The 19,523-nt window shown below is 47.1% G+C and overlaps 1 protein-coding gene across 2 annotated transcripts in view; it reads left to right on the top strand.

Annotated features, from left to right (window-relative positions):
- Positions 1-6,276: 6,276 nt before the first annotated feature.
- The window catches only part of LOC138566265 (renalase-like), a 102,238-nt gene continuing 88,991 nt past the window's right edge, over positions 6,277-19,523 (top strand). The window contains exon 1 of one of the 2 annotated variants that reach the window (XM_069643352.1): positions 6,277-6,409. The gene's annotated coding sequence lies outside the window, so the exon portion shown is untranslated. The remainder of the gene's footprint in view (positions 6,410-19,523) is intronic. The other variant, XM_069643353.1, reaches the window with a different exon arrangement.

Here is a 19,523-nt window from a genome sequence, read left to right as displayed (position 1 = left end):
AGAAGGGGTGCAATAATGTAAAGATCTTCCCTGCTGACGTCAGGAGAAAATCAAGATCATGCACCATTACCCCATGTAAAAAGCTTGACCAATCAATAGAAAGGGTATAGTAAACAAGCATCAGCTTCCCTTGGTCAAATGTGCACTTTCTTCATGTAATTAAGCAATGGTATTGTGGCGCTGGCCCTTTAAGGGCGCGCACGCGACAGGGTGACGTTCACTCCGTCGCGTGTGCTGTATAAATAAACGGGGCATTCCCGGCGGCCGCAGAGCCACCGGGGAGCCCACACGAAGCACATCCAGTCTCTGTGTCATGGTGTATGCGAGTGGGGGGCTCATGGCGGGCAGTCTGGGTAACTGCTAACAGTGGCGACGAGCGATCGGGCCATACTCCGGGACAGGCAGTGATTTTGTTGAATGCGCGGATGATCGTACGTGAGTGCATTTTGCAAAAACAGGCCGCGGAGAGGGGAGTGAGACACGCGGCCGGCGGCCATTTTGTTAAACAGGCCCTGGGAGGTCATGGCTTCGTAATGAAGCACCAGTGAGCCATCCAAGCCAAATTTTTGGACGATCCAGTGGCGGATAGCCACTAGAAGCAGCACATGTCATTTTCATAGTGAGTTATTGACATTTTCACTGTTTTTCACCGAGTACTTGGGTGAAGCACCAAGGAAGGCCTGCTGGATGCACACCTTGGGGCCCACCCTGCTCAATTTTTGGATCCTTCACATCTGCCTGGTCACCTGATCTACCCATCGTGGAACTGCAGTTGCCTGGCTGCATCTGAGGAACATTGGTATCTGTGGGCTGGTTGTGGCTGCATTTCAGGACCATTCTCTGCAGAAGAACACTGGTGTGTGTGGTGGTGAGTTGCGGCCCCATTATTTGTACATCCCTGGCGTGCCTGTGCGCTTACCACCATTAGCCAAGCTGCAGCGGCTGCCCCTCAACAACCGGCGGCTCCTGCACCACAGCCACCACCCATCCTGCCGCCAAGACCGTTGCTGAAGCCACCTGGGGCCCTACAACCAATGCCTGAGTCTGATGTCTCAGGCACGCCATCAAGTCTGGGACCGAGGTGGAAGATGTGGATAGACAGACTCGAGGTGTACTTCAGGGCCACAATGGAGACTAGTGATGACAGTAAGTTGGCCACCCTCCTGTACTCTGCAGGCCCTGCAGTACATGAGATATTCTTATCCCTGCAACCTGCGTATGGGTCTTTTGCAGCGGTGAAGGATGCGCTCCACAACCATTTTCTGCCAATGGCAAATGCAGATTATGAGCGTTTCCTCATGGGGGCGGCGCGTCAAAATGATGATTAGACCCTTGATGTCTTCTATGGGAGGTTGCGCAGACTGGCGGTGACGTGTGCGTGGAATGACCCAGACACCATGATTCGCAACCACCTCATACAACGGTGTGTGTCTGGCAAACTGCTGTGCCAAATCCTGCGAGAGCCTGGCATCACCCTTCCCCGCATCCTAGAACTTGGCAGAGGCCATGAGGTGTCCGAACTGTGAGCAACCAGAATGGAGGCCGGAGTGTGCTCCAGCAAGTCGGATAACATCTGCGCGGTCGGCAGAGGCCGTGGGTTTAGACGCCCCGCAAGAGGCCAAGGAACTAGAGTGCCAGCAGGGAATAACTCCTGCATGAAATGCGGATGCGATCTTCCGCACCCAGCAGAGTGCCCAGCCGTGGGTGTGAAGTGTGGCCGGTGTGGGGGTGCGGACGACTACGCCAGGATGTGTAGGACCACAACTCCGAAGGTGGTTCCCAGAGGACCTGTCCGGGCTGGTTTCTTCCGCCCCCAGAGGTCGTCAAATGTCGCCCAGGTGGACCAGGGTGATGATGGTGCCCCTCAGGAGGGTGACGAGGAGGAGGAGGACGACGAGGAAAAAGTGTTTTTTGTGTCCAGCATTGGTGTCCTGAGAAACCACTCCAAGAGACAGCCCAGGTGCAATGTGCTGGTCAACGGGGACTCAATACCAATGTTAGTAGGCACTGGGGCATCTGTGAATGTGATGGCCAGACAACACTATGACTCGATGCAGACCCCTCCGGCTCTGGCGACGCCGAAGGCACGTATCTTCACTTTTGGGGGCGACCAGCCAATCCCACTGGATGGCGTGTTTGTGGCAGGAGTCAAGTACGGCAACACATAACTCCGAGCCAGGTTCTACGTCACACCGGTAAGCAACAACACACTGCTATGCTGTGCGGCGGCTGAGGCTCTCAGAATTGTGACATTTGCATACTCGGTATACCTGGACAACATACAGGTATTGCTGGGCAAGCACGCTTCCCTGTTTGAAGGAATTGGACAGATGGTGGGTGAACCTGTGAGGATACACATAGATGAGTCGATCCAGCCAGTGGTGCTCAAGCATCGGCAGGTGCCATTCCACCTTAGAGAGCTGGTGGACCAGGAGTTGGACAACCTTGTCGGTTTGGGCATCATTGAAAAGGTGGAAGGCCCCACCCCGTGGGTGTCCCCCATTGTAATCGCCCACAAGCCCAAACAACCAGATGCAGTAAGAATCTGCGTGGACATGCGTCTCCCCAACAAGGCCATAACGAGGGAGCGGCACCTGAAACCCACCATTGATGACATCATAATGGAACTGCAAGGGGCGAGGTTCTTCTCTAAGCTGGATCTAAGAGCAGGGTATCATCAGGTGGTCCTGCACCCCGAGTCCCGCTATATAACGACATTCACCACTCATCGGGGTTGTACAGATATAAAAGGCTGAGCTTTGGGGTCTCATTGGCGGCAGAGGTATTCCAGAACATCATCAGAGGGGCGTTGGCAGACCTGGATGGAGTCCTTAACATCAGCAACGACATCCTGGTGAATGCCAAGTCTGAGGCGGAACATCTGGCGCACCTTGCCAAGACATTTGGACGCCTTCGCTCACTGGGACTCACGCTGCATAGAGACAAATGCGAGTTTCTCAAAATGCCCATTGAGTTTTTTGGATTTGTTTTCAAGGCGGACGGCGTGTCCGCTGACCCCCGCAAGGGGAGGGACATAAAGGAGGCCAGACCACCGGAGAACGTATCTGATGTGAGGAGTTTTCTGGGCATGGTCACGTATTGTGGCCGTTTCATCCGGAACTTGGCATCCCGCTCTGAGCCATTGAGGGCACTAACGAAGAAGGACACCGTCTGGCAGTGGTGGCCGCTTGAACAGGCAGCCTTCGATGACATCAACAGCGCTCTGGCTGCCGAGGACACCATGGCGTTTTTTGATCCGAGCCTACAGACTGAGATCATTGTGGATGCCAGCCCCTATGGTCTGGGGGCGGTCCTCACCCAAGTTGGGAGTGATCAGGAAATCCGCCCGATAGCATACGCCAGCAAGGCGCTCTCCGACACCCAGCAACGGTATTCACAAATCAAGCGAGAGACCCTGGCGGTGCTGTGGGGCTGAAGACATTTTCGCTTGTACATCTTGGGGCGACCAGTGACTGTGGTTACGGACCACAAGCCTTTATTGCCCATCTTGGCTGGGTCCTCATCGAAGCCACCAGTGAGGATAGAGCGCTGGATGCTCGCGCTACTCGAGTATGGAGTTTCGCTGATCTATCGTCCGGAAAGTAACAACGCTGCTGGCTATCTCTTCAGACATCCGAGAGGGGGCTCCCAGGAGTCCACGTCGGCAGAGGAAGCAGATGAACATGTTCGGCTTGTCATTGAAACGGCAACCCCAAACTCAAGGCAGGTGGAGGAGTTGGAGCAGGCAAATGATGAGTGTTTTGAAATACTGAAGACGTCCATGGGGCAAGGTGCCTGGAAGACTGTGTTGGAAGCTTTGGGCAGAAGAACAAATGAGGCCAAAGTGGCGCTGGAGCAACTCTGGCGGGTGCGCGAAGAATTGACATTCTCGGAGTCTGGGCTCCTGCTGAGAGGAGACAGGATTGTGGTCCCCCAGGCCAAGGTTCAGCAAATCATCGCCTTGGCGCACCAGGGTCATCAAGGCGCCCCCAAAACAAAGGCTCGTCTCCGCCAAAAGGTGTGGTTCCCAGAGCTGGAAAGGAGAGTGAAGGAGTTTGTGTCGTCTTGTGTGTGGTGCCAGGCTGCTTCACCGGCCCAGCGCGAGCCATCCATCGAAACGATGCCCCAAGGGACCAGGCCATGGGAAGTGGTTCATGCTGACTGTGGGTCCACGATCAGGGGCACTCACTTCCTAGTGGTGGTGGACGAGTGGTCTCGGTACCCCGAGGTCGAGTTTGTGGAGTCGGTGGCATTCGACAAGGTGGTGATAGCACTGGAGAAGATCTTTGCCACCCACGGCCTACCCACTGTCCTGTGCTCCGACAATGGGGCGCCCTTCCAAGGAGAGAGCTTCGCAAACCTCATGAAGGACTACGGCATCCATCATAGAAAGGTCACTCCACTCTGGCCTCGGGCCAACGGGGAAGCAGAGCGCATGATGCGCACACTAAACAAAGTGTTTAGGATCGCTCAAGGAAAGGGCGAGTGCCTACAAAGGGCGCTGTATGTGTTCCTGCGAGGATACCAGACGACACCCCACTCCTCTATGGGTGTGGCACCAGCAGAGGCCCTGTTCCAGCGTTGCCCGAGAGACATTATACCTGAAGTAGGGGAGCGAGAGCCGGCTGTCATTGACGATGATCAGGTGGAAGAGGAGAGAAGGGCAAGGACTGAAATGGAAAACAACAGAAGAGGTTTGAGACCCCAAAGGACTGCTCCTGGAGACGAAGTGCTGGTGCGGAATCGTCACCCACAGGGCAAGTTGTCTCTCACATATGAACCAGCTCCTTTGGACGTGGTGGCGGTCAAGGGGTCCATGGTGACTGCATCCGATGGAACAGCATCAGTGACTAGGAATGCCAGCTTCTTTAAGAGACTGGGTGAGCCGAGGGCGGAGGCCATGGAGGACATGCACCTCGAAGAAGCACCGGACGAAGGAGGGGGTCGAGCCCCCACAGTGGACTCACCAACCCGTGGGGGGCCAAGCGAAGGGACACCGATCAGAGAGGCTGGCAGGAGGTATCCCCTGAGAACAGGGCATGGGAAACCTGCCCGCCTTACAGACTATGTGGCAGACTGAGATGGGAAGGCTGGTCGGTAGATATGCCCAGGCCTTTGGGCAAAGTGCTATCGGGGGATCCAGGGTGGTGGCCAACAAACAGGGGACGTGTGGGTGCTCTAATGTGTGCTGTTAAATGTGTGATAGTTTAGACCATCCTTTTTCAAGTTTTGTTGTTATGGAAAAGGAGGAGTGTGGCGCTGGCCCTTTAAGGGCGCGCACGCGATGGGGCGACGTTCACTCCGTCGCGTGCGCTGTATAAATAAACGGGGCGTTCCCGGCGGCCGCAGAGCCACCGGGGAGCCCACACGAAGCACATCTAGTCTCTGTGTCATGGTGTATGCGAGTGGGGGGCTCACGGGCGCGCAGTCTGGGTAACTGCTAACAGGTATGATTTTTAAATACATTTAACACGCCCAAACACTAATAGCCCCCTAGAACCACCCTCCTACACATTTTGTTCTTGGACGCAATCTCTGCAAAACACGGGATTGCTTCCTCAAATAACTTAAAATATGTATCTTCCCCTAACTAGCAATCACAGTGATTGCCACATCTGAATATATATCAATTTTGAAGTATTTACTCTTTTTTTTTGCTACTCAAAACCAATCGAGATCTTGGTAAAACGCTCAGAAAAAAATACTACATTATCTTCAAGTCCCATACCTTCACAAATCATCCTTTGGAAAAATGAATGGAAAAAAGTGAAAAATATACCCCTTTTGACACTTTATATCTTTTGAAACGTAGCATGGATTTGCATGAAATGTTCCCATTGTGGGGGCCCCAGGCACCAAATTACATTTGTAAAAGATTGTGCTGATCTTCCTAAAGCTCAAAACGTCTGGCATTTTGTGTGGAAGCTCTTTGCATCCCTGCTTCAGAAAGCAATCAAGCACCGGTTTTTGGTTTTAATTCTGGGATTTGTAGTCCTAAATGTAATGTGGAACAAACAAAACGACAATGGAAAAATAAGACGCATTCTCACGGCATTGTTCAAAATAAAGCGTACAGCTAAAATGTGCAATTTTTTTTATTATAATTTTGCAACAATGTTTAACTTTCTCTACCTTAAAACTACTTTTGCCCAATGTAAATCAAGACGAGACGTGCAGGTCTCCCGTTTCCTCATGCAAAACCCACTGCATGCTTCCCATAGCAACAAAATAGAGCAGACTGACACATTGTGAATTGCAGAGCGGGGCATGCTGGGATTGACCGTCCTAATAACCCGGAAGCTGTTTAAAGCTGCAAAGCTACTTTGAAAACTTGGGAGTCCGAGTGCAAATGGCTGGCTAAGGCGGTTGATTTAGCGCCCGTCGCCCTACGTGTGTGTATTGTTTGTAGGTAAGTTGGACTGATGTGCGAGTGCGTGTAGAGGCGGAAAAGTGAACAAGATCGAGTTCACTGATTACACGGAACTTCCATTAAAGTGACAGACTTCGTTCGTTGTAGGATGCTGTACATATTCTAAACTAGCTGGAAGGTGCCTCGCAGTATTGGGTACAATCCTGGGGGGCGGGAGGGAAAGGCATATCGATGCATAGCTCTTTACTCACACGCTTTGTAAAGGACTGACTCACCCGCCAAGCCTCATGCACGCCCATTCATTCGAGTGGGTGACTCACCCGCCAAAAACAAAAGCGGGTGATCATTTCCACCCGCCTTTGCGACACAAATGGTTGAGAGCTATGTGGATGAATGGCTTGGACGGGTAACCGTGCACAAGGAGTCTGTTGTGCAACACTTGGCTGCCAGGCTGGTGTGGCAGCTGTGGGTGCACTTCTGTTAGGGAAAGCCGCGTTGTAATTTGAGACTTGGAAATCTCGGGAAGAGGGATCGTAGTAAAGAGGCTCGCTACTTCCAGTAGGTGAAGCGAGCATTTGCCATTCTTTCTGGGACCTACCCCCCCGGCTTCCTCTTCCGGGGAATAACGCGCTCACTCGTTTACAACATCACGTTATTACATTGGGTCTGCAACAGAGCCATGGAATGGCTTCCCAGTGGTAATTGTCATATATCCTGGCTGGGGTGTAGTTTAGTCAATAATACTGGAGCGAAACCGCGGGAGAGGGATTTCCGCGTTTGTGTTATAGCACGCTATGTCTTGTACCGAGCTGAAAAGGAATGCACACTTGTTTTTACTGTGGCTGCTATGCCGTCAGATAGTTTAATGTAATACCCTAGGCTGTCAGAATGTATATCGGTCCTGTATTTGAGGAAGAACAGGGTGTCGTTTTGAATAGAAATGGCTTAAAGTAGCGAACAATAGCGGAGTCAGTCCTAGGGTAAGGCACTCAGTCCTAGGGTAAGGCACTTTTACATATTTGTATTTGTTTATATTGCGCTTTCATTCAAAGCGCTTAACATTATTACAGAGTACATAGAACATTATAACAGTAGAAGCAATAAACAATCATGAATCGAACCAATAAAACAGTCGGTAGAGCAATTAATCTGTGGGGGAATAAGGAAGGGGTGAGGGAGGGAAGCAAGGGGTATAAGGGCGAAAAGGAGGGAGGAAATATGAGCATCGTTTCGGTCATGAAATGGTAAAAGAAGAAACCTACGGGACTGGAGACCATTTAAAAAAAAGTGCCTGATTTTGTGTATTTGAAAATCATAGAATGGTACTGAGGGTAGAATGAAAGAGTAGAGGGTAGAGTTGTTTGTTTAGGAGGGTAGAAGTTTTTGCAGACTTTCTATTGCTTGCAGTTGGGGTGTGAGTTGCGCTTTGAAGAGATGACTTTGATGGCCGATGTGGATGGAGGCAGTGGAGTGGGAAAAGGGTGAAACGTGGGATGTTTATAGGGGACCGATGGCTAGAGGAGAGGGAGAGTACAGGGGACTGATGGGTAGAGGAGAGGGAGAGTAGAAAGAGATGGCATCAGTGGGACTGCATGGATTGAGTAGTAGTAGGATAACACTATCCCTTCTGCAATTATTTTAACCCCAAATCTTTTGCTGATCAGGAAGGACCTCAATTTTCTATACTTCAGCGAGTACCTAGGGATCACCTAGGACCCTCTGCTCCTCCTTCAGGAGGAAACGAGGAATGTGGAACAGGACCTCCCTAAGACACAGCCGGAACCGGTTCCCGCTGGGTCCAGATGACGCATTTTGCTGTAATCCTCAACCAACATTTTGCAGTGCTCGGTTGCTCTCTATCTAGATTCATGCTTTATAAGACTATAAACACAAGTACCAAAAACTGTCAGTTTCATTGTTTGCGCGTTCCGTGAACTACAGATATTTCTTTAACAAAGCTTTATGATGTAAAAATAAAGCAGAAATTCAGATGTTCTCCTTAATTTGTTTGAGTGCAACTCCTACTAAACACACAGAGGGCGATATATTGTACAATATTCTTTACGCTCCCAGAAGCAAACGATAGAGCATTAATGACATGACAAAGATTTGCATCTTCTGCTCCCTTCAGTGGCCCACAGCCTCTAGCACAAAAACCTAGCACTGGCTATTTTTGGACAAGATTATCTTTATCCTCGTGAACATGGCAATGATCTCAGGTCAGCTGTGTTAGGGAGATTTTTCTTAAGATACCTGATTTTTAAGTGGTTCACGGGGTGTTTCCCTGAGTTAGCCTGACTGTAGTAAACCTGAGAGCTAGAGCTTATTTAAAGGTACAGTTGCGTGAGCATTTCCTCGGTGCCTGCCTTTTTCCTCTTCTAAGCTTTAGAAGGTATTGTTCTTTTCTGATTATAGTTGGAAACGAATTCCCGTGAAGTGGAACGAGATGAAAGAAGTCATGGCCTGATTTTGCCCATCAGCTGTTTATTCACTAATAATGTGCACCAGACCCGAAGGTAGCCGGGCGAGGCAGTACAGAAATTGTAAAGCTTAAGTTACAGGGTAAGGTCATGGGTTGCATACTGTACACAAAATACAGTATATCACAGGTAGGTGGCAATTGCAATTTACATGCAAAATGAATACAAAATACAATAAAGGCAGTATATATATATATATATACACTCATCGGCCAGGTGGGCAGAGGTGAGGAGGTCCATGAGATCAAAGGAGAACAGGATAGTGATGTGTACATGCTAGGGTTGTGTGAGGAGAAGTGGTCGCCAATGGGCTAATCATTGGCAGACCTCAGCAGAATAATGTAGTTGGTTCTGAATTTTGGAAAGGGCTGCTCCTCACGTAGAGGGTTTGGCAGTGAGTTCCATAATTGGGCCGCTTGAACCTGGAAGCTGCTACCCCCCCCCCCCGCCTTAGATAGGCTGAATCTTGGAATGATGAGGCTATTTGCATTGAGGTTCCGGCAGGGCGCGTGTGGTTTCTTTTTGTGAGTTTGTTACAGAGATAGCTCGGTGCGGCATTGTTCAGGGCTCTGTGAACCAGGGACGCTACTTTTAAGTGGATTTTGTTTTGGGTGGACAGCCAGTTGTTTTGACGCCTGATCTTTTAGACACACCGAGGGCGGCTCATAGGGCATTGTTTAGTAGAATTTGAATTTGGTGGGTGATGTTATTTGTTCCAATGTAGAGGGCATTACAATAGTCGAGCCTCGAGAGGATTAGTGCTCTCGCTAGGATAAGGCAGTTGTCAGAGAGAAAGTGCTTGCCTGCTCTAATGAGCTTGCATGTGTAGGCGGTGGCCGAAGCCAGTGACTTCACCTGCTTATCGAAAGAGAGGGTGGCACCCAGATAGAAGCCAAGTGTCTTCATGTCTTTAGATACCTTGTTTCATCAATTTCAAATGAGGTATGGTCCTGGCTAAGTTTTTTAATAGAATGTGTCCCTAGGATGATCAACTCTGTTTTGTCATCGTTCAGGCATAGACCGTGGGTTGCCATCCATGCCTGGACGATGATATACACCCTATTCACCAAGGCCAAATCCTTGTTGTAATCCCTGGAAAGTGGGAGGAGAATCTGGGTATCATTTGGATAGTTAGTGTAGGTGATACTGAGATGGTCCAGATCATCAAAAAGGGGCTCAGTGAATATGTTGTAAAGAGTCGGGGAGACACACGAGCCCTGAGGAACTCCGCACCGGATGGTGATTGGGTCAGCTGCTGCCGATGGGGAGAACACCCTCATGGTCCTGTCACTAAGAAAGGATTCAATCCAAGTTATGGTCTCTCTGGAGAAATGTGCGGCAGAGTCTAAATGGCTGCAAGTACCCCATGGACCACGAGGTCGAATGCCGCTGAGAGGTCCAGCAGCAAGAGGAGAGCCATTTTTCCTTTCTCTTAGTTTATCTATTTGTGCCTTTAGGTCAATGAGGGCAGTCTCTGTTTGGAACATCAAGCAGATTAAAGTCTTTAGAACGTAGTGACGTGATGGAAGTATTTCTTGAATTCTAGGTTTGTTTTTATAATTATATTTTATGAGTAATGAATCCTGTTTTGAATCTTACGCTTTTTGAAATGGGAAGCCAGTCCAGTTGGTGTAAGGGCACATCTACGGAACCGTAAGAGTAATCCTAGTTGTAGATTTCTCTCGTCAAAAAGAACTTTGGGAGAACTAAGAATGATGCCAGGGAGCGGTTGGTGCCGAAGGTGTTGGTTGCTAGGTTGAGTGGGGTGTTGCCTTCTTGTTGCTGAAGCGTGTGGTTGTATGGTCGCAGATTTAGTTGGTGTTGGGTTTTTATTCTTGGATGAACTTTAAGATTCTCTTTTAGCTGTATTGTGCCAGTTCTTTCTTTGCTTTGATGATAAAGACTGAAGGATTGAGTGCCTTATGTGTCATGGAGCAAGTGTGCAGCCCTGGGACTCCTTTAAGCGTTAGTAACCAGTCACTACAGCACATCACCACTTGCAGGCCTGTGATCGCGATGGTAAGGATCCCTGAAAGAAGTTGTGTAGAACAGTGTCTGTGTAACGTAACTGCCCAGCTGTACAACTACCAATCCCAATAGCTCCTCGAATGTACTTCCGCAGCTGATAGATAAGGGACAGGGTGAGCGGGCACACATACTACAAGACAGTGCAGAATAACTGGTTCTTTTAAAATGCAGCTTCTGCCATTGTATGGGTGGCCTCTTGGTGATGGTCCACCAAGAAGAAGGGTTAGCAGGGAAAGTGGAAGAGGAGAGTTGTGTGTGTGTGTAATGAGTGCAAGTCAGAAGAGATCTGGTATGTGTGTGCTATTCAGCTTCTAGATATTTGAGGTTAGGCAGGTGCATGCTTGTGGGTCAGAGGAATCTGGCATTTGTGGGCTATTCAGCTTCAAGGCATTTGGGTTTAGGAGGTGTATGTTGCCAGCAGTTCTCCACCTTTTTTTGTATCGCAGTCCTTTACTCACATCGGTTTTGGCCCAAAGGCATGGATGCAGTCAAGATGAGTGTTGAGGTGGAATGTGTATCTGGAGATGGTGGTTCAGGTGTGCTACTGCGCCTGACCGGTGGTTGGTGGTCTGGATGTGAATATGGTGGGATGGGTAGGTAGGGATATAGTCGGGAGGCAAATGGAGCAAAAGGAAGATGTTTGCTGACCCTTGTCCTCGACTACTATCAGTGCATAATAAATACATTTGTCCTAAAGAACAATACAAAAGTGCAAAGGGAGCGAAGCATCAAAACAATTGATAATAACAAGGCAACATAATGGCAGCAAAAGGAAGAGGCATATTGTTTAGTGAGGCATCATAAACTGAATAGCTCAAATCTGTTTTATAATATCATACTTACGTTTTGCGGTTAGGTTTTAAAGTAAAGGGAATGTTTCATAATAATGCCTTTCCTTTATATTAACCTAAAGGATCGAGACCCATATAATTTGCAGTTCCTTCTGCCAGCTGTAATACAGTTAGTTACTAACTTTCTGGAATTTATAGCATTATCTAGTAGTAAAACATTTAATTCAGCACAAAGCCAGTTTCAAGTTGCTATACAAAAACATACTGAACCAGTAACATAAACACAGAGATAATGGCACCAACTAAGAGTAAGTGTAGTGGCCACCTGTAGGATTGTGTGTGTGGGACCACGTGTGCATGTTAGCGGCAAGGTCTCCAAAGAGCCCAGTTGTGAGTGATGTCTGCTGCTACAATGCAGTGACGTGTTGTTGGCATTCCGAAAAGAACCATTGACAGCCGAGCGGCATTGGGATAGCTTAGCATGGGTGGCGGAATTCTGGCCTCTGTCCTCTTACCATCTGGTGCACTGCAAGGCATTTCTATCACGTTGTGGCAATACAAGCAACTCGCATGTAGTCTGTGGTCTTGTCATCCACTTGGCAACGCCAAGCACGCCACAACAGTAGACTTAGATAAAGGCCCCGCACCCAAGTTGTTTACGGAACTCGCAATGCAAATAGATTATATCTTAACATATGCTTAGTATAAATTCTAGGGCACCTTGTGATTCCCTGGTCTGTCCAGGTAGGTAAAATGATAGTAAACACAATTGACCAAGGTGTCCCGAATATATGGAAAAACTATAGAGAATTTAGTAAATTTTACTCATGACATGGTTGCAATGGAAATTGAACATGACAAAACACATTGAAGAGCAAAAAGGTCACTGTAGTCAAACATTGGTATATTTGATATCTGCACAGGACAAAAAAATTATATTTCCAAGAAGAAGTTATCGCACTTCTTCCAGAGTGAGACGGCACTCGTCAAGTTACAGCCATATGCCAATTCGTAGAATTCCTTCAGGTCATCCCATCACACAACAACATATGTATTTCTCATATCCAGTTTTATTTAGGCATCGGTAGAAACAGATTTGCCTCGTACAACGCGTTTCGCAACGATCCCGTTGCTTGATCACATACAAAAGAACAGACATACAGCCAACCAACCATTAAATACAGGTACTCAAGTAAAAAAACTCTATGGTTCTACTGAGTTTATTTGTCCGTTTTCACTTTCTACCGTAGTTGAATTCTATGTTTTTCTTTGTTGAAAGCATTCGGCCATTTTGTAATGACTTTTTTTTTTATATTCACTACACCTTTAGTTTAAAACATCATTAGTGTGCATCTTATAATAATGTAGTCTTTTGTGTATTCCATATGTTTTCAGGAATGAGTATATGGGAGAAACTACTTTACTAATTTTAAAAAAAGGATATATATAAAGTGCATAAAAAAATATATATATATATTTAATTAGATCGGCAACATAAATGCACATGCGGAAAAACCAAAGACTTTTTACATAGCATGTAGTGCAGAATGGGTCGCATTACATTTATTGGGAGCCAAAATGTTATTTCATTGGCCGATTCAAACAGTTTAAACTGACTGTGTGACCATTCAACACTGTATATGAGAGGCACCGACACGGGTTGGCCACTTTTAGCAGTTATGAAATGCTCTAAGGTTGGGCGGCCTTCATCAGTATGAGGGAAGGATAGATGGAAATTCAATAGATAATGGATCCTTTGTATATCTGTGGAGTAATCGGGTGTTTAAGTCACTTGGTCTTTTTACAGGTATCTCGTACATGATTTACAAAGCTATAATTGGTGAAAAAATCCTGTGAAAGGATTACCGTGTGTTTTGGGTTTTTTCCTTTCTAAATCGTGTACAATTCTCGCGCACTTCGCCAAGGCCTGGGACGCCTGGAGGACTTGCTTGGTGACAACCCGAGTAATCCCCTGCTGGTGGACCACTTTCGGGTTCTCCTTTTCTTCCCTCTCGGCTAACGTCTGCTGCTTACCTGCATGGCTCCCGTTGTTCCTCTCAAAGCAGCTCAGCTGGGGCTTGGCGAAAGTCCAACGTGGGATAGTTGTACTTCTTTGGACCAATCCGTTGTGGTGAGAAGCTAGACTGCTCATTCTGCTTCTCAAGAGTGACCCTCTTACTCCTGGGTATATTCTTCACAGTACCGGTTCCCATCTATGTATAGCACTTTGTACTTTCTGGTCTCTCAATCTAGTCAAATATGTTGCTCTGACTGACTTGACAACAAAATACACTAACTCCATGTAGTGAGGGGCGAAGGAGGGTTTGGAAGCATGCAGCATTCTCTGAGGGTCGTCCTGAGTACCATAGAGGAATTTCTTCCCCATCTGATCCTCCCTCGGTACACTATACCCATGGGAACTATTCTGCTGTGGACACAACGCCCTGGCCACATGGGGAAAGAACTTTAACCCTCCCCCACCCCCCATGGGAGAAGGGGTGACCTCCTTAGATTCATCAAACTTCCCTCACGCATAGAAGGCAAATCAGGACAACGGCAATGCCAACCATCATGTAGACTGATGTTATTCCTTGCAAGGCAAAGCCAGGGTAGATGATACCTACACATAACTGATAAGGAATGGGTCTCTGCAGTAAAAGCTCCCCTCACAGATGCAACATATTCTTCAGGAGTGTGCACTCCCTAATCTAGAAAGGGTTTGCCATGGGCCTCAGTAGATCATTCTTTCCTCACATGTACCAGGAATGTCATGGGTCTCAACCATACATGATTAGCACAGATAAGGTCATAGTAATAGATGTTTCACTCGCATAGAGATGAAACTGCATGGGATGGAGCTGTGCAAGCACCCCCACATTGAAAAGGTCAATGAAGAGCCCCAAATGCAAGCTCGACTCGCATAGAAAGGGAACCGCATAGGCCTTAGCAGTGCAAATTTGCATCATAACGAAGTTGCCCAGCCCGGTCTAAGCGATCCAAGCTCCCCTCACATAGATACCCACATAGACCAGGAACATTTAATTGCCCCGGCAGTGCAGGCTCGCCACAGATGGATCTAATATAGCATTGATAGCGACTAGTTCAAATAAGAAATCTAACTCTGCTTCCAGAATCAGGAAACCCTCCCTTAGTAGGAAGTCGGTAAACCATAATTAGAAGGAATCCTGCCTTAGAACAGTACATGATTTGTGTACCAATTCCCAGCCACTACTCTGTTAGTTCATTTCCCGAAACATGTTGCAGAAGGTGATCTTAATATTACAGGCGGATATTACTTTTATATTTCCTGCACACTTCTTCTGTGTATATTTTCAAAAGATACAGGCAACCTTGCCAATTACACAGTGAAGCAAACGTGACTTGAATTCTGTGCTTTGAGTTTTCATGATAGAATTATCTGATTAAAGTCTGCAATTACTGGCACTAGTTCTTCTTAATGGTATGACAGTGTTGTGATACGATGGTGCAGAGGCAGGTGCCTCTATGCCTCTAGTAAAATCTATATCTAGTGTCGTGGTTAAATGTGGGTTGCTGAGAGTTACTCTTAGATCCGTCTGAGGTCACTTAAGTATTGGGTGAGGTAATAACAATTGCACTGCTTAGGAGTTAAAGGAACCCTGCATGAAGCACTACATAAAACAGTTAAATCCCTATCTGGATTACCACTAAAGTAAATTAGATTAATTTTTTTAGAAATGTGACTGTTTCATTTTTGTTTTGTAGCAGTGCTTGTGCTGACTGGAAAGTTTTGAAGTGTAGATTTGACAGAGGCTGTGACCACTATGATTGGCGTAATGACAACCACTCACTCATGGGCCTTGAAACCGCTGACCATTTATAGTACCATCCAACTTTGATTGCATGTTTAGGTTTAATGGACGTTTAAACTGTTCATTGCATACTTGTCGATAATGTTTTGAGGTGGCAGTAATGCACACACTGTGTTTAATAATTGGAGTGTAAATTAAATAAGTGCTAATGATTAAGATAGTATATGAAAGGCAACCGAAACCTTACTAAACTTGAAAATAAATAGAGCACAACTAAAACAGTTGTGTAGCAAAGATGTCTGGCTTCATGCACTGGTAAGAAATCTCGGCAGATTGAGCACTCGCTGCGATGTCTGAGATCTGCAGGTCGCAGTTTGGAATCCAGCAAGGCCAACTCAGCCTTGCATCATTCTGAGGTCGATAAATATCAACTTTGGTTGGGGGACACGTGTATGTAAATGTTCTTCGTACAGCTCTTTGGCGAAAGCCCTATATAAATTGCACATTGATGATGAATGCACGCAACACCGGAACTCTGAAAAATACTTTGGTCCAATGCAAGAAAGCATTCACTAAAAGCATAATTTGTACCCCCTCTCCTCCACCATTGCTAAATTCGTCAACACCTCCTTCAGCTCCTGCATTGTGCACAACTCCATAAAAGATGCCTGAGTCTCGCCGCTCCTGAAAACCCTTGCTCGGTCCTACCGTGCCTACCAACTACCGTCCTATCGTGACAGTGCACTACTTCCTGGAAATTCTTGACCGCGTGCTTACTCAACTCTAAACCCATTGAGAAACCAACAGTCTACTTCGGCACTCGCCAGTCCTGATTCAGGCCCAGACACAGCATTAACTCTCCCCACCTTGACCTAAAGATTTAGCTCTACCACATTTGTGACAAGAGATCTCAACATCCTCCTCTTACTGGACCACTCTGCGGCCTTAGTTCTCATTGACCACAATATCCTGTCGCACTGCCTTACTGTCACCATCAAACTCTCCCAAAGCGTCCAACTGGATCACGTCCTTCCTGAAAGAACCACTAGGGTCTTTGCTGGGGCTGAAGCAGCTGACCCCATCCCAGTCTCCTATGGGGTTCCATAAGGGTCCTGCTTCTCGCCTACACTGTACAATATGTACACCAAGCTGATCACCTGGACAGCCTGAACCTCCCATACACAAACTTTGCTGACAATACACCGGCCCTCCTTAATCTCACGTGTTAATATTAAGCTTATTTTCAGCATCATGCAGGCATTGATGACTAACCACAATCTCTGTCCGAATGAGGATAAGACTGAGCTGCTTATTGTCGGCTCACTGCAACCCTGCCTTCCCTTCCTCTGTCAACTGCAGGAACATCACCCCTTGTCCAAACTCTATGGGTCTACCTTGACTCTGAGCTTAGTATGCACAAACATGTCGAGGCTTTAGCCTCGCTCGCTTCATACTCAACCAAACTCATTAATTTATCCAGGAAGTTCCTTACCCCCAGCAACTGCCCCATGCTAGCCAGAGCCGCAGCAAATTAGATTACTGCAATGCCATCCTTGCAGCAACCTCCCAATAAAACCTGAGTAAATTACAGCTGATCCAAAACAATGCCCTCAGGACAGTGTGGGGCCTGAAACAAACGGATCACATCTCCCTTTTTAGAGAAGAAACCTCTTCCTGAACTTTTGTTAAAAAAGTCATAACTGATCTGTTCAACAAATATGCATGATCCTCAACGTATCCTCTGTAACCTAATGATACGTGTAACCTTGTACCTGTTACTATGCACAGAATGTGTCTGTACTCACTAGCGATGTGATGCCTCCGGGTCTTGGGAGCTATCAACAAATTAAAATAAACAAATACAATTGGGTAGTATTGTTTCATTTTATTACTGCTGTAATCCTAAAATGCTATGAAATGCATCATTTCCATGAGCATCAACAGACCCAAAACACAGCAGAAGTTGAACAGAAAGAAACTATTCCTCCTCTCACTGTGTACTGTTTTGACTGGCTCGGTGCATGCAAAACAGAAAAATGTCTGAATTGCTCCCATATCGCCTGCAATTTCATCCATGCAGCTAAGACTCGAGAGGTGTTCTGGTTTCCATCTAGTCACTTGCCCTCTGCATTGCACTCCTCTCTCAACTGGTGCGTAAAGGGTATGCATAGAAAGATAAAAGGTGTCCCATTTATAAGATTTTTATGCATAGAAGGGCCCAGTATGATGCTTATCTGGAGGCATGCATATAACATAATAGTTTCAAAAAGCATTTCTCTGTTCATCCCTACATTCTTCGTTCTTTTCACCTTTATGCAGATTCTTAGTAACTCTACTCCATTCAACGGCGACACCCGTTTTCTCCTCTTTGTCGCACTTCCATTCCCCAATTGTATAATGCTTCACTAGAATTCCGTATCCCAAATACAACACTCCCTGTCTGCTGTTCAAGCTTTCTAGAATATCCCTTCATAGTTTTGTTCTCTCTTTGCGGATAGAACAGTGTTGCTGATTTGTTGTCCTGATCTATTCACTTCTAGGGCATTTGGATTGCTGTTAATTGAATTAAAGTAGGTTAGTCTTCCACTCCATCCTTGTGGCACCTCTTTCCAATCCTCCTTTCTTGGACTGTGCTCCTTACCCTCTTGTCAAAGGTTTATTAAAATCCACAGACTTGCGCAACCTTCAATCTCCTGTGATCTGCTTATCTGTCTTGACGACCCAAGGCCATGTTTGATTATTTTTGTTTTTTTGAAACCTCTGTTTATTGAGAGATTTTTTGCACATATATTTTCAAACATACAAATGAATAATGATCCATACAAAAAAACATTTCATAGGTATATTCGATCCCTCCCCGGGTCTCCCCCTAGCGAATGTGGGTCGGGTGGGGATCTCGATCCATTTCCTCCGTTGCCAGTCGTGGCTGACGTCAGCATGTCCCTGTGCAAAATCGTTGACTCGTTACACCGTACCCTCAAACCCCCAGTGAAGCCCCCGTCCTCACCCCCCTCCACCCCAACTGCCAACCACCACAACTACTGCACGGAATCAGACTCTTGGTTTTCGGGGAGCTATCATTCCATCACCTGTGAATGGGTGTGTTGGCTACATGTTGATAATGTAGGGTATCTGGGATGGGATGGAGCATATGTGGTTTGCAGTGATTCCGTAGGTGGGTATGGGTCGGAGTGTCATTGGGAGGGGAGCAGCAGAATAATGGTGTAGTCAGTCCGCAAGTAGGGTGGATTCTGTAAGTGGGGATCAAACGGGTCCCAGAGTTTATGCATTGACGCGCCTTGGCTGGGTTCATTTGTTTAGTGCGCTTCTCTCCAGGGAGCACGTCCTGGTCAGCATGGCAGAAAGCTGAGGTTCGCTCGGTGGCTTTGGTGCCTTTCAGTGCATTACTATGAGTTTACGGGCTGCTCACACCACTGTGTTCATGACTTAGCATGTCGGGAAGTCTGTATGCCAATCCTTATAATTGGCCCCAAAAAGCATATCCTCTGGTCAGTGCTATGTCCGCCTCTGGGGGAAATGGGTGTTCAGCAGCCTATGCACCGTCTGCCAGTATAGTTTGATCTCGGGGCATGACCACATGACCATAGTATGTGTCCTATAGTGCCAGATCACCACGCACCCGCGCCAGCTGAGAAGGGGGGAGGGTATTGATCCCATATTGTGCATTTTCGATGGTGTATAGTATAGATGATTTCTAAACTAGATTTCCCTATTTTTTATTTATTTTTTTTTTTTTTTATTTTCACAGAGATCCCTGGGATGGCTGCGTAAGTACTGATCTGTTTGCTGCCTCAATTGGGGTACTGTGACCACATTACCACCAGGGCAGAATTTCTCCCCACATTGTTGGGGATGGCCATGGAGTAGAATGTGCGGAGGCGTGGGTGGGGCCCCACCTGTCGCTCGAGTTCTTCTTCACATGGGGCGGGGCTTGTCTAGAGGCCTCTGTGGAGTAACATGCTATTGCGGCACAGATGGTACCAAACTGCAGCCACTGTCCCGTGTGAAATTCCAGTGTTCTGCCACCCTCAGAGTGTTTGTA

Source organism: Ambystoma mexicanum, chromosome 2p, assembly GCF_040938575.1.
Source record: "Ambystoma mexicanum isolate Mex_15411 chromosome 2p, UKY_AmexF1_1, whole genome shotgun sequence".
Lineage (NCBI taxonomy): Eukaryota > Metazoa > Chordata > Amphibia > Caudata > Ambystomatidae > Ambystoma > Ambystoma mexicanum.
This window is presented reverse-complemented; position numbering and strand designations above follow the sequence as displayed.